General features: G+C 44.7%; 1 protein-coding gene across 1 annotated transcript in view; it reads left to right on the top strand.

Annotated features, from left to right (window-relative positions):
* SPON1 (spondin 1) overlaps positions 1–16,544 on the top strand; it is a 415,570-nt gene that overhangs the window by 193,121 nt on the left and 205,905 nt on the right. The gene's annotated exons all lie outside the window — the stretch shown is intronic.

The raw sequence follows: 16,544 nt of genomic DNA, 5'->3' as shown, positions 1-16,544 counted from the left end.
CTCCTCATCCTCCACCGTGTCCTCGGCCTCCACTGCACGGACAAGTCTCAGTGCCCCTCCAGCATACCATGTGTGCAGGGCACTGCAGTGTCACTCTGTTCTTCACATGGTTTGCCTTGGCAAATGGAGTCACACAGAAGAGGAACTGCTGAAAGTCATTCATCAAGAAATCGAATCATGGCTTACACCACTAAAACTGGAAATGGGAACCATGGTGAGATTGATGACTGACAATGGGAAGAACATCTTGTCTGCGCTGTGACAAGGAAGCCTGAGCCATGCGCCCTGCATGGCACACGTGTTCAATCTGGTTGCCAAGCGGTTCCTGACGTTTCCCCCCCATCTGCAAGACATCCTAACAATGGGAAGGAAACTTTGCATGCAATTCAGCCACTTGTACACTGCAAAGCACCCCCTCCTAAAGCTGCAGCATCAGAACGGCATCCCCCAACATAGTCGGATTTGCGACGTTTCCACACGTCAGAATTCCACCCTCCAAATGTTGGACCGTCTATATGAACAGAGAAAAGCCATCACCGATTTCTTGATGATCCAAGTGGATAGTAGTACTCCCCTGTGTAACTTCAATGTCAACCAGTGGCAGCTCATATGTGACACCTGCCGTTTGCTCAGGCCCTTTGAGGAAGCCACATTATTAGTCAGTCGCCAGGATTGCGGGATGAACAATGTCATTCCATTGCTTCATTACCTACAACACGTGTTGGAACTGATGGCTGGTCAGGGCACTGGAGACGTGGCGCCTACATCTAACGGCCACATGAGCCCAGTGTGGGCTGAACTGGAGGAGGAGGAGGGGCACAGTGGAGCACAGTTTAGGTTTCCCCAAATGGGCGGTTTTTCTAGTCATCTGACAGGAGAGAAGAGCAGGAGCAGCAAGAGGAGCTAGAGGGCTATGAGGAAGGCAAGGCAGAGGACCCAGACACACCATGCCAGTATGCAGTGGAGATGGAGGCAGGGAGTTAAAAGTTAAATAAAACTTTTTAGGTTCATGTATTTGAAATCTTCAATTTAAACGTTAAAAAATATCTTTAATCTTTTCAATTGTGAGGCCCTATGGTCTCGTCAGGCTGTTGCCATCTCCAGGTTTTGTCATTCAGCCCCTCTATGGTCTCCTCATGCTGCCGCCACCTCCACATTGTGTCATTCAGGCATTATATGGTCTCCTCATGTTGCTGCCACCTCCACGCTGTGTCATTTAGCCACTATATGTGTCCTCATGCTGCCGCCACCTCCACACTGTGTCATTCAGCCAGTATATGGTCTCCTCATACTGATGCCACCTCCAGGCTCTTTCATTGTGTCATTCTGCGACAGTGATTCTAATAGTGATGCCTCTAATCTGCATGTCCTACTGAATAACATTATTATTTACTAACCCAGCACACACCCTATGCATGTTACCGCAAAGCAAAGTGTGCTATACCCCTATTGAGGCTCTCTGTAGGCCAGAAATAGCTGTTTTTAATAGAGATTTGCTGCAAAAAAAACTTGGACAGAACCAATTTTTTTCTCAAAATTATGCTAATTGGTAGAATTGCATTTTTCTAAAATTTGCTCATCATTAACCTCTTAACCCCTTCCCGACCTATGACATACCTGTACGTCATGGGTGGCAAGGTGTTCCCGACCCATGACATACAGGTACGTCATGAACATTACTGCCGTTACTCGCGGCATCCCGCAGCGCCCGGAAAGATGGTGGCTATCACTGATAGCCAGCCATCTTACCATGCGACCACGGGGGGTTTCATCCCCCACCCCCCCCAGCGATCGCTGCTATCAGCTGGTCAAATCTGACCAGCTGTTAGCAGCGTTTCGCTATGAAAATACTTAGCAGCGCGGTGTGTGAGTTCCGATCACGGGGATCGGGACACACACCGCTCTGCTAAGTGTCCCTGACCCGTCCCCCGGCGTCACTTACCCGTCCGAGCGGTGTCCCGAGCGGTCGCGGCGGTCCCGGCGTCCTCCATGCGGTCTCGGCTGCGCTGCGTCCCGGAGGTGAGTTTGCAGCAGCAGTGCGGCATCTTCATTGGCAGCAGTGAGATTGCCGTAAAGCGATCTCACTGCTGCCTCTGAGAGTTTCAAAACTGCAACTCCCAGCATGCCCAGACAGCCTTTGGCTTTCTGGGCATGCTGGGAGTTGTAGTTTTGCAACATCTGGAGGCCCACAGTTTGGAGACCACTGTATAATGGTCTCCAATCTGTGCTCTTCCAGATGTTGCAAAACTACAAATCTCAGCATGCTCAGTCTGTCCAGGCATGCTGGGAGTTGTAGTTCTCTAACATCTGGAAGAGCACAGATTGGAGACCATTATACAGTGGTCTCCAAACTGTGGACCTCAAGATGTTGCAAAACTACAACTCCCAGCATGCCCAGACTGCCCAAGCATGCTGGAAGTTGTAGTTCGGCAACATCTGATCCTTCAGATATTGCCGAACTACAACTTCCAGAATGCCTGGGCAGTCTGGGCATGCTGGGAGTTGTAGTTTTGCAACAACTGGAGGCACACTAGTTGGGAAACATTGTCCGTTTCCTACCTCAGCGCCTCCAGCTGTTGCAATTGTTGCAAAACTATAACTCCCAGCATGCACTGACAGACCATGCATGCTGGGACTTGTAGTTTTGCAACAGCTGGAGGCACACTGGTTTGGAAACACTAAGTTTGGTTGCAAAACACTTGAAAGTTTATTACTTAACTTAGTGTTTCCAAACCAGTGTTCCTCCAGCTGTTGCAAAACTACAACTCCCAGCATGCACCGACAGCCAAAGGGCATGCTCGGAGTTTGCAACAGCTGGATGTTTGCCCCCGACCCCGATGTGAATGTACAGGGAACACTCACATGGGCGGAGGTTTACAGTGAGTGCTGCAAGTTTGAGATGGTGCAAATTTTGCGCTGCAGCTCAAACTTCCAGCGCCAAACTTGCTGTGAACCTCTGCCCATGTGACTGCACCCTAAAAACACTACACTACACTAACACTAACCTAAAATAAAAAGTAAAAAACACTACATATACACACAGCCCCCCCTCCCCCCAAAAAAATGAAAAACGTCTGGTACGCTACTGTTTCCAAAACGGAGCCTCCAGCTGTTGCAAAATAATAACTCCCAGTATTGCCGGACAGCCATTGACTGTCCAGGCATGCTGGGAGTTCTGCAACAGCTGGAGGCACCCTGTTGGGGAATCATTGGCATAGAATACCCCTATGTCAACCCCTATGCAAATCCCTAATTCAGGCCTCAAATGCGCATGGCGCTCTCTCACTTTGGAGCCCTGTCGTATTTCAGGGCAACAGTTTTGGGACACATATGGGGTATCGCCGTACTTGGGAGAAATTGCCTTACAAATTTTGGGGGGCTTTTTCTTCTTTAACCCCTTATGAAAAGGTGAAGTTGGGGTCTACACCAGCATGTTAGTGTAAAAAAATAATTTTTTTACAATGACATGCTGGTGTTGCCCTATACTTTTCATTTTCACAAGAGGTAAAAGGGAAAAAAGACCCTCTAAATTTGTAACGCAATTTCTCCTGAGTACGGAGATACCCCATATGTGGGCGCAAAGTGCTCTGGGGGCGCACAACAAGGCCCAGAAGTGAAAGTGCGCCATGTACATTTGAGGCGATTTGCACAGGGGTGGCTGATTGTTACAGCAGTTCTGACAAACGCAAAACAATAAATATCCATATGTGACCCTATTTTGGAAACTACACCCCTCACGGAATGTAATAAGGGGTGCAGTGAGCATTTACACCCCACTGGTGTATGACAGATTTTTGGAACAGTGGTCTGTGAAAATGAAAAATAAAATGTTTCATTTGCACAGTCCACTGTTTCAAATATCTGTCAAACGCCAGTGGGGTTTAAATGTTCACTGCACCCCTTATTAAATTCCATGAGGGGTATAGTTTCCAAAATGGGGTCACATGTGGGGGGGTCCACTGTTCTGGCACCATAGGGGCTTCCTAAATGGGACATGCCCCCCAAAAACCCTTTCAGAAAAACTCCCTCTCCAAAATCCCATTGTCGCTCCTTCCCTTCTGAGCCCTCTACTGCGCCCGCCGAACACTTTACATACGCATATGAGGTATTTCCTTACTCGAGAGAAATTGGGTTACAAATTTTAGGGTGATTTATCTCCTTTTATCCCTTGTAAAAATTCAAAAACGGGGTCTACAAGAAAATGCGAGTGTAAAAAATGAAGATTTAGAATTTTCTCCTTCACTTTGCTGTTATTCCTGTGAAACACCTAAAGGGTTAAAACACTTACTGAATGTCATTTTGAATACTTTGGGGGGTGCAGTTTTTATAATGGGGTCATTTATGGGGTATTTCTAATATGAAGACCCTTAAAATCCACTTCCAACCTGAACTGGGCCCTGAAAAATTACGATTTTGAAAATCTTGAGAAAAATTGGAAAATTGCTGCGTAACTTTGAAGCCCTCTGGTGTCCTCCAAAAGTAAAAACTCATCAATTTTTTTATGCAAACACAAAGTAGACATATTGTATATGTGAATCAATATGTAATTTATTTGGAATATCCATTTTCCTTTCAAGAAGAGACTTTCAAAGTTAGAAAAATGCTACATTTTCAAAATTTTCATGAAATTTTTAGATTTTTTACCAAGAAAGGATACAAATATCAGTGAAATTTTACCAATAACATAAAGTAGAATATGTCACGAAAAAATATTCTCGGAATCAGAATGATAAGTAAAAGCATTCCAAAGTTATTAATGTTTAAAGTGACAGTGGTCAGATTTTCAAAAAATGCCCAGGTCATGAAGGTGAAAATGGGCTGGGTCATGAAGGGGTTAAGGATGATGCCCGGTCCCGGTATATAACGCGGGGTCACGCTGTGAAATTTTGATGTCCCAATCACCTAGAATGCGAGCGGAGGTCCCCTTACCTGCCTCTGTCGCGTCCAATCGGCGATTGATTGCTCCAAGCCTGAAATCCTGGCTTGAGCAATCGACCGCCGATAATACTGATCTTTGCTGTGTCAATCCATGGCAATAATCTGTGTATGAGATCGGTATGTTCAGTGGAATAGCCACTAGGGGGGCTATAACACTGTGAAAAAAGTTAATAAAGATCATTTAACCCCTTCCCCAATAAAATAAAAATCTCCCCCTTTTCAAATAAAAAAAAAAAAAAACGTGTAAATAAAAATAAAAATAAACATATGTGGTGTCACCATGTGCGTAAATGTCCGAACTATAAAAATATATTGTTAATTAACGGCACGGTCAATGGCGTATGCGCAAACAAATTCCAAAGTCTAAAATAGCATATTTTTGGTCCCTTTTTATATCATGAAAAAATTAATAAAAAGCGATCAAAAAGTCTGATGAATATAAAAATGGTACCAAGAAAAACTTCATGGTGCAAAAAATGAGCCCTCATACCGGCCTGTATGAGGAAAATTTAAAAAAGTTATAGGGGTCAGAAGATGACAATTTCAAACGTATAAATTTTCCTGCATGCTGTTATGATATTTTTTTTTAAGTAGTACAAAATCAAACCTATATAAGTAGGGTATCATTTTAACCGTATGGACCTACAGAATAAACATAAGATTACATTTTTACAGAAAAATCCACTGTGTAGAAACGGAAGCCCCCAAAATTTACAAAATGGCATTTTTTGTTCAATTTTGTTGCACAATGATTTTTTTTTTCCACTTCGCCGTGGATATTTTGGTAAACTTACTAATGTCACTGCAAAGTAGAATTGGTGGTGCAAAGAATAAGCCATAATATGGAATTTTAGGTGCAAAATTTAAAGCGTTATGATTTTTAGAAGGTGATGAGGAAAAAATGTAAAAGCAAAAACTGAAAAACCCTGCATCCTTAAGGGGATATTTGGTGGACATAGGTCAAGACAAAAGCCTGACGAAGCGCGTCACAGCGCGATACGGTCCGTTGCCCATCCCCCCACGCCACTCCACCCTCCAGCTCTCCCCCACTGTCCGTGTCCAACTTGATCTATCTTCGGAAGACCTTTGAAATAAAGCCTGAAGATTTTAAATGCAACGCATCTGGTGAGTGCTTTGTTCATTCTTTGAATATACAGTATCAAGACAAAAAAACATTGCAACATGGGAATGGCTTGGACTGTAAGAAATATAGAAATCATTTTCTTAAATGTATATGTCAGTCCTACAGAATTTTTTGTGCAATTCTGTAGGTCTGTGGAGCAACTGGCTGCAGCATATACCCTCCTCCACTGCTTTGTCTACAGTAGGAGACCAGAAATGCTAAACCCCACCCATTTTATAATTCTCTCCACCCAATCATCTTCCAGCCAAACATGAAGAAGATGTTGAGACACCAAGGGGATGATTTTATTACAATAAAATAACATGTTCAGCCGGACGTAATATTAACATATTTCAACATCCATAGTACAGGCACAATACTCCAACTCTGTACAGTCTGCTGAATTTAGGTTATATCACCAGGGAATCCTATAGTAATCTATGACCTGTCTGGTAGAACCATTGGAGATCTAGGTAATACTTCTACAACAAGGAAACTGAAATGCGTCTGTTTCAAGCTCCACTGTAAACGTCTTCAACCAAATTTTCTCACCCTCAATCTCATTTCTCATATGAAAACATGTATTGGGGTCGACATATCACTGAATATATGAAGTAATTGTTATTTTTTTGTCTCTTCATTTTAGATTTTATCAAACATACAAATTATCTATAGTTACAAAAAAAAAAAAAAACAACAACAAAACAGAATAAATGTTCTTTACGTACCATATTAGCACCTACCCCATTCTTCCCTCCCAGAGATCATGGTAAAAGAAAAAAAAAAAAAAAAGGGGGCAGTTTATTTTAGATAAATTAAATGTGTCGATCCACTCATACCTGTGACATTACCCATCCGGACCATAACCTCTTGTATCAATATTCAGGTTGAGGATTTCCACAAGCTTTAAAAATTCATATTTTTGAATTTTACCAACCAACCTAAGACACTCCTCAATACTTTATCAGAGATCCAGACCCTCAGTATTAAAAAAAATAAATGTAATTCAAAAGATTGGCTCCTCTCTGTATAGAAATTAAAGGGGTATTCCGGGCAAAAACATCTTATTCTCCATCCAAAGGATAGGGGTAAGATGTCTGATCATGGGGGGCCCGCTGGTGGGACCCCCGGCGATCTCCCTGCAGCACCCGCATTTTATGCGGGGCTGCGTCTAGAGTTTCAGAAACCTCCAGGTTTCTGGGACTGGGGACGTGATGGGACACCATGCCCCCTCCATTCATGTCTATAGAAAGGGGCGTGATGGAGGTTTCCAAAACTAGAAACGCAACTCCACATAGAATGCGGGGTGCTGCAGGGAGATCGCGGGGGTCGCAGAAGCGGGCCCCCTGCGATCAGACATCTTATCCCCTATCCTTTGGGCACAAAATCTAGTGAGCAAGTTTTCTGTGGATCAATTTTAGTGTGGATCCTTTCTAGAATGGAGAATTCAAGGGATTTAAGTGACTTTGAGCAAGGCCTGATCATTGGTGCTAGACTATCCAGGGCCAGGATTTTAAAACTGACAACCTTCTGAAGTATTCTTGTGCATTGATAGCAAGAGTATACAGAGAATGGTGGGAGTAAGAGGTCCAAGACTCCAATGGGCAGGAAAACACAAAAATATTATCATCGAGCAAAGGAAAAAATTAGTCATATGAATCCAGATTTCAGCTGCACCATGCTGATGGGAGACTTAGGATTTGGCACAAGCAGAATGAATACATTAAGACTTCCTGTCAGGTTTGAACAGTTCAAGCCAATGGAGGTGGCATAATGGTGGTGGGAAGGTTTTCTTGACAAACCCTCTATTGATACCTGTGGATGGACATTTGGTCAGTAGGACACTGTGGGCAACCAAGTTCATCCATTCATGACTAGTGATGAGCAGCATATGCCATATTCGAATTTGCGATATTTCGCGAATATGAGAACGAATATTCGTCCCCTATTCGTGAAATTCGAATATTTGTTATTTCGCTCGTCTGCGCATGCGCGCTATAACATCATGCGAGGGACGTTGCTAGGGATGTTGCTAAGCTCTGACAACTGTGCTTGCAGAACTCTCATTAGCTCACAGGCATAAGTAGGGCTCAATTTCCACGAATATTCGCATTGCGTAAACCTTTCGCCTCACAGTCTCATCCCTGGGTATTTAATGAAATGATACAAGCATTGCATTTATCAGTCGAAGGAGATCCCTACAATGTGCTCAGTTTTTAAAACAGTTTGAAAAAAACACGAATATTCATAATAGGGAATTTTAATCGTGAAATTTGTAATATTTGCGAATTCGCGAATATGCGATATTCATGATGAATATTCGAATTGCGAATATTCGTGAGCAACACTATTCATGACGACTATTTCCCTACAACTTGCAATTAAAACTATAAGAAATATAGAAATTATTTTCTTATACGTATGGGTCATGGGTGATGAAGATTATCCCCACTTTCGTTTTTGACAATTATGTTGGTCTGTGGGGCAACTGGCTGTAGCATATATACCCTCCTCCACTGCTTTGTCTACAGTAGGAGACCAGAAATGCTAAATCCCACGCATTTGATAATTCTCCCCCCCCCCCCCCCCCAGGATATTGGTCCAGATATGTAGCATGTGATTTATTTTCTTGTTCAGGGGGGCTAATGCAATGTCCTCCCGGTTCTGTCAGGAGTGCTTTATAAACCTCAAATTTGCTGTTGGGTCCTTTGGTCTTTAGGAGGGTTTTGCTGTGCTAATGAGGTTTCATTCTCATTTTTGTTGCTCGTTAGGAAATTGAGTACATGAAGTAGTGCTTAAGGTGTATAATTCTTTCATTGGTATATTCAGGTTTTGTCAAATAAAAAAATAGTTGGTTTCCTTTCTGAAATTTTGACTGGACATCAGTACATGAAATTGCCCATACAATATTTGAAACAAGACATTAGATAATTGATCCACTGGTGGGCCTGGGCTCTGACACCATGAAGGGCTTCACAGCTCCAGAACAAGGAAACCCCATTTAGAAATGATTCTAAGACCATTCACTTGTGATTATAATTTATTTCTTATGAATAATTTACAAATAACATGTTCACTTTATTGATGATATGCTCTGTATGAAGGTATCCTATGGTACCTGACACCAAGGTGCTAGCAGGAAATCCTTTACATCCTTAGAGTTCGGAGAAGAATTTTGGAGAAAAATTTGGTGGCCAAGTCAACACTTTAAACTCTTTGTCATGTTTCTCAAAAAATTCTTAAAATATTTTTGCAGTGTGGCTGTGGCATTATCCTGCTGAGAGGAGACATTGTCATTAACGAATACCGCCACCATGAAAAGGTTAATTCGGTCTGTATAATATTTAAGTAGGTGGTGCATGTCACATGAATGCCAAGACTTAAAGGGGACTTTATTTACAATTGATCACTTGCGTGATCACTAATACCCTAATTTTTCCCATCCAATAACTAAAGAATAAGAGTTAAAATGTAACTTTTATTCTTATTTGCCTATAATTAGAGTTAAAATTCAACAGGCGGTCTCTATATAGTATTCCCTACCACATGTATCTACATGCTAATGTTGTGCCCTGATATTTGTGGCTGCAGTCCGCTATTAGGCAACCATATTTTTGAAACCGCACTGTTGTTATTTTAAAATCTTATACACATCCCCCCCCCCCAAACGTTTCACCACCAGCAGGCGGCTTTCTCAAGGGTTTAAGACAAATGGCCGGGGGTACTCCACCCCTAGACATTTTATCCCTTATCCAAAGGATAGGGGATAAGATGTCTGATCGCGGGGGTCCCGCCTCTGGGGACCCCCGCAATATAGCAAGCAGCACCCACCGTATCTGCTTCCGGAAGCGCTGGAGGTTCTGGCTCCCGACCACGGGGACGGAAGATCGTGACGTCACGACTCTGCCCTGTGTGACGTCACGTCTCTCCCCCCTATGTAAGTCTATGGGAGGGGGCGTGGCGGATGCCACGCCCCCTCCCATAGACTTGCATTGAGGGGGCGGGGCGTGACATCACTCAGGGGTGGAGTTGTGATGTCACGATCTTTCCGATCTTCCTTTGGATAGGAAATAAGATGTCTAGGGGTGGAGTAGCCCTTTAAGGGTGCATTCTTATGCCACTTCTTCTGTAGATAGGTGATGCACCCAGCTATTCACATAGTGTTAAAAAAAATTTGATTCAGACCATCTTCTATTGCTCCATGGTCCAAATCTGATGCTCACATGCTCTTTGTAGCTATTTTGGATGCTGACCAGGGGTCAGCATGGACACATATATGCATCAATCTGTGATGCTTTGTGTTTTTATACCTTTCAGTTATAACCAGCAGTAACTTTTTGAGCAATTTGTGGTACAGTAGCTTTTTTGGCATTGAAGGTAGGCTTGTTTTTTTACACATATTAGTGAGTATTCTGTTGCAGGTTCACCAGTCAGTCCTCCTTGTACCACTTTCGTTAGGTACTAACTACTGTATACTGAGTGAGAACACCTCACAAGACCTTCCATTTTAGAGATAACATTTAGTCATTGAGCCGTCACAATTTTAGCCCTTGTCAGCGTTCAGTTCACATGTCAATGGGTTAATGTTATGTCAGATCAGTGTATAATTTTTGTTTCATACAATTGCTTTCTCAAGTTGCTACAAATCACAAAGTCCATAAAGTACATAACCCTTTTCCTGCTTGATCTTCAATAATGAAAGGCTATATCAGGATCAGCATTCTGCGCCATTTATGTTCATGTTAATTGGGGATCGGAGTCGGCACAAGCTTCATATCTAGTTCTTATTGCTTGGTACAGTAGAGAACAAAACAAGCAGCAGTTGCTGAGGGGCTTTGAATAATAACTCGAAGGATGTGCTCGGAAAATGTTGTTTATCATTGAAACCTTTATTATGCTTGTTTCTGCTGCCTTCCATGTACCTACCTTGCAATGCGCAGGCTGATAATCGCCGTGCCTGGAGTGCTCTTTGTTCTCTGAATCTTTTCCATTGTGTACATAGAACATATGTTTTGTTCAATAGGATTCTAGTCTCAGACTAAAGAACAATGAACTCCCAAGTCCAACTGCTAATGGTGTTTATCGGTCTTCATTACCAGTGGTACAATATGTAGCAGACTTACATATTATGCAACGATTATGCACCACAAGCTGGAGAGGACAGACATAGACATAGTGCTATGCGCCTCTCATTATACTTGCCTGTGGCACATAAGCCTTATTATACACAATATTCATCTTATGCCGTCTCACAGATAAATATCCATGCCCTCAGCTAGAAAAGAAACAGTACGGGTACCTGAAATGGTAATTACAAAACCCTCCTATCATAACAACTCGAGCAATATGATATATCATAAATGTAGGCATATTGTACCATTCCATACTGAAATACATGCCTATGAGTACAGAGCTAATGAACCACATAAACAACATGCATAAAACCAATAAATCCAGGTATGCCTGAAATTAACCCCGGCATTCTTCTTATTTTTCTTTCTGGCACTTCACACCCTGTGGGAGTTTAGGGAGCAAAGATATAGAGATTTTAGTTGACCCTGTAGAATTCACATTGATGACCCTGTGTTTGCCACTGACTATGAAGGAATACTGTGGTTTATTTTACCAAATACCAAAGGGAATAGTAAGAAAAACAAAAAGTAGGAAAATGGTGAAAGCGATAATAGAGATGAAGAAAATGGATGTTAGGATTCGGCAGGCTGGATGTGGATCCTCTGTGTTAGCGAGGGATTGGTGTGGACCGTGGCGGTGGACCGGTTCTAGGTTGCTACTGGTATTCACCAGAGCCCGCCGCAAAGCGGGATGGTCTTGCTGCGGCGGTAGCAACCAGGTCGTATCCACCGGCAATGGCTCAACCTCGCTGACTGCTGAGAAGGCGTGGGAAAGAAGGACTAGGCAGAGGCAAGGTCAGACGTAGCAGAAGGTCGGGGCAGGCGGCAAGGTTCGTAGTCAATAGCAATAGCAAGAGGTCAGGTACACTGGTAAGACAAACACTGTAAACGCTTTCTCTGGCACAAAGGCAACAAGATCCGGCAAGTAAGTGAAGGGGAAGTGAGGTTAAATAGACAGGGAGCAGGTGGAGGCTAATTAGGCAGATTGGGCCAGGCACCAATCATTGGTGCACTGGCCCTTTAAATCTTAGAGAGCTGGCGCGTGCGCGCCCTAAGGAGCGGAGCCGCGTGCGCCAGGACGTGACAGCCGGGGACCGGGACAGGTGAGTGACTTGGGATGCGATTCGCGAGCGGGTGCGTCCCGCTATGCGAATCGCATCCCCGCCGGCAGTGTCAGTGCAGCGCTCCCAGTCAGCGGGTCTGACCGGGGCGCTGCAGAGAGAGGAACGCCGCGAGCGCTCCGGGGAGGAGCAGGGACCCGGAACGCTCGGCGTAACAGTACCCCCCCCCCCTTAGGTCTCCCCCTCTTTTTGTCCGGTTGTCGCTCCACCAGGGACGAGGACTTTGGGAGCGATTGTAGAGTCTCCTTCTGGAGGACAGAGAAGTCATGGGTATACACATCAACGGCAGGCAGTTCAGAAGGAGTGGGAATGGGGAGGGGGGCAGAGGGTGAAGCTTGGCACGGGGCAGAGTGTTACCAGGATGGGGGCTATGAGGAGGCACGGCATAGTCCTGATAGGCCTCGGGGAGACCAGGTATAGGGGGAGACACTGAGGTTTGACAGACGGGACTGGGGGCAGATGTGAGGCATCTTTTGTGGCAAGAAGCACCCCAGCTCTTGATCTCCCCGGTGGTCCAGTCAAGGGTAGGAGAGTGGCGTTGGAGCCATGGCAGACCGAGGAGGACTTCAGAGGTGCAGTTGGGCAAAACAAAAAGTTCAATTTTTTTCGTGATACAGTCCAATGCTCATGAGCAGGGGTTCTGTGCGGTAACGCACAATGCAGTCCAATTTCACTCCGTTGACCAAGGAAATGTAGAGCGGCTTGGCGAGACGGGTCACAGGGATGTTGAACTTATTAACAAAAGAGGCCAAAATGAAATTTCCCGCAGAACCAGAGTCCAAGAAGGCCACAGCTGAGAAGGAAGAGTTGGCAGAAGGAGAAATCCGTATGGGCACAGTGAGACGTGGAGAAGCAGACTTCAGACCAAGAGACGCCACTCCCATGTGAGCTGGGTGCGTGTGTGCGTTTCCCAGACGTGGGGGACGAATAGGGCAATCCACCAAGAAATGTTCGGTACTAGCGCAGTACAGACATAAATTTTTATCTCTGCGGCAAGTCCTCTCTTCATGGGTCAGGCGAGACCGATCCACTTGCATAGCCTCCTCGGCGGGAGGCACAGGGGTAGATTGCAAAGGATACTGTGAGAGAGGTGCCCAGAGATCAAGGTCTTTTTCCTGGCGGAGCTCCTGGTGTCTTTCAGGAAAAATGTCAATGCGGGTGGCCAAATGGATAAGTTCATGCAGGTTGGCAGGAATTTCTCGTGCGGCCAGCACATCTTTGATGTTACTGGATAGGCCTTTTTTAAAGGTCGCGCAGAGGGCCTCGTTGTTCCAAGATAGTTCTGAGGCGAGGGTACGAAATTGGATGGCATATTCGCCTACAGAAGAATTTCCCTGGACCAGGTTCAGCAAGGCAGTCTCGGCAGAAGAAGCTCGGGCTGGTTCCTCGAAGACACTACGAACCTCAACGAAGAAGGACTGTACAGTGGCAGTGACAGGATCATTGCGGTCCCAGAGCGGTGTGGCCCATGACAGGGCCTTCCCAGACAGGAGACTGACCACGAAAGCCCCCTTCGAGCGTTCTGTAGGAAATTGGTCCGACAACATCTCCAAATGTAGGGAACATTGTGACAGGAAACCACGGCAAAGTCTAGAGTCCCCATCAAATTTGTCCGGCAGGGACAAGCGGAGGCCAGGAGCGGGCACTCGCTGCGGAGGAGGTGCAGGAGCTGGCGGAGAAGATGGTTGCTGCTGTAGCTGTGGCAGAAGTTGCTGTAGCATGGCGGTCAACTGCGACAGCTGCTGTCCTTGTTGGGCGAACTGTTGTCCAAGTTGCTCTATCTGTTGAGACTGCTGGGCGACTGCAGCGGGACCTGGAAACAAGGGAATGGGCACTGACTGCGCCCATTTTACCCAGCATTCATGCCTGGCCAGCAAATGGACATTACAACTTCAACTTTTCAATGATTTTATTTTAGAAAAAGAAATGAATTGGGGAGCAAAATGTTATTTCTTTTAGAACTGCATATTTTTATGGGATCTGCTACTATGACATCTTCTTGGTATAAGTAGATGACAGAAGCCCCATACCAATGACCAAACAATTGAGAACTTTTCAAGTGCTACTTGATACCATCATACTTATAACCACCTGGGACAAAAGCTCCACTCCTCACTTGCTAACATTGCAGTCTATATGGAGACCACAGCTCTTTGTCATTTTTCACCACCCATTAAAATTGAGACAAGATCAATTTGGAAAAGACCTCTCTCTAGGGACCCTAAAGCAATCCCATGTCCAGTCTTTATGGTGCATTTGGCTTTACTCACCAACCCAGACATCCAGTGCATGGAGCAAACTTCATTCCGTACCGGACAACTGGCGATGCGGGGCGAAGGCTCGTGGCGTCACGGTCATGCCCTGCTCCTGACGTCATGGCCATGCCCCCTAAATGCAAGTCTATGGGCCATTATGCCTCTTCCCATAGACTTGCATTAAGGGGGCGTGACCGTGACATCACGAACCTCCGGCACTGAACCTGACATTCTAAACGAACGCCGGGTGCAGCACCCATATCCTTTGGATAGGGGATAAGATTTCTAGGGGCGGAGTACCCCTTTAAATATCCAAAACCTTACAGAGTATCCCAAACTTATTCCAAGATTCTAATTCACAATGACACAAAGGGAAGGTTCATCTTTTTATGTTTAGCCTACGGCATCTCATATGACTGGTGCTCAGGATATTCTTTTTTTTTTTTTTTTTCCCCAAAAGTAATGAAGTAGAACATAGAATGTCATTTATGTGTTAAATCACTTGAAGCCCTGGAACAGTTTATTATTAGGAGAGATGAGTGTGGCATAGCATACAGAGGTAGCAGCTGTAAAGATGGCTCTTATGTTGTGCCAGGTTAGGAAAATTAATGTCTTTGCAGATGAGATGAAAGCAAAGAGAATCAGAAGATTTGTTGCTGTTTTTGTTTTCTTGGCTCCTGGAAAGAAAATAATTTGGCTGTGAGGAAGATCAACCCACCCAAAACTTGATGTTTATGAAAAAAAAAGGGTCCTTAATAGGTTGTTCTTAGCAGATCTGTGCCTTCAGAAGATTTCAAAAGACTAGATAATAGTGTCTTAGTATGCATGCTTTTTTTGAGATAGCAAAGATTTCTCTGATCTCGGCCATTGCTGCGGGATGCCTGTTGTTTATCATAGTCGCACCACCCCATTTCCCATGTGCCCACACAATCACAGTGCTGTAAGTGCCAGCTTAAGAATAAAAATGTCTCCAGAGCTGTGCATATGTGGAGCAGGGCAGGAAAGTGTTAATTTAAACTAAGCACATGTGACAGATTCATGCCCTGTTGATAAATCTGTCATACTATACAATATTTTGCCATATCTAACTTAGTTTCCTGCCACTTTTCTATTTAGATAAATGATTGTCATTCAGTCAGCACTGGAGTCCTTACTACAATTCTGAAGAAGTTCCATGGGGCCTTCATAAATCTGCCCTACTGTGCCATAATTGTAGTACAAAATACTGGTATAACATACTACAGCTATGATATGGGGAAAGGAATTAAAGTATAATAGAAGTCAGGGAAGTCAGCAATATTAAAGTCCTGGAAAACATCTTATCCCGTATCCAAGATAGGGGATAATATGTCTGATCACAGGGGTCTGGCCGCTGTGGACCCCCGCGATCTCCAGGCCAGCAGAGGTTGGGTCCAGAACACAGAAGCTTGGAGCTTCCATGTTCGTGATGTCATGCCACACCCCCTTCATTCATGTCTATTGAAGGGGGCGTGATCAGAGGCATAGCTTGTAGCCTCTGGGCCCCAATGCAAAATCTGCAACAGGGCCCCATATGCTAATTAAAATATTGGTCTCTTATGGGGCAGATGTGTTTTGGGGCTCCCTTAGGCACCAGAGCCCGATGCAACTGCTACCTCTATAGCTACGCCCCTGGGCGTGATAGCTAGTATGTAGCCATCACGCCTCCTCCCATAAACATGAATGGAGGGGGCGTGGTGGCTGTAGTCGCCGGTCATCTGGCACAGAGTGGAGTTTGCCCCATACACCGGACGACTGGGGTGCCACAGCGGAGATTGCAGGGGTCCCCAGCGGTGGGACCCCCGTGATTAGACATTTTATCCCCTATACTTTGGACTCCATAACTCTGTATACTGATAGTAGGGATTGGCAGAACTCACTGGCCAATTTCTCCATGTAACTCTGTGTGAGGTGACACAATGTACTAGTTTTAGCCACTTGTGAAAAAGGGTGTTAA

This window comes from Hyla sarda, chromosome 6 (genome assembly GCF_029499605.1).
Source record: "Hyla sarda isolate aHylSar1 chromosome 6, aHylSar1.hap1, whole genome shotgun sequence".
NCBI classification, from domain to species: domain Eukaryota; kingdom Metazoa; phylum Chordata; class Amphibia; order Anura; family Hylidae; genus Hyla; species Hyla sarda.
Note: the sequence above shows the minus strand (reverse complement) of the source record. Positions and strands in the feature narration are given on the sequence as shown.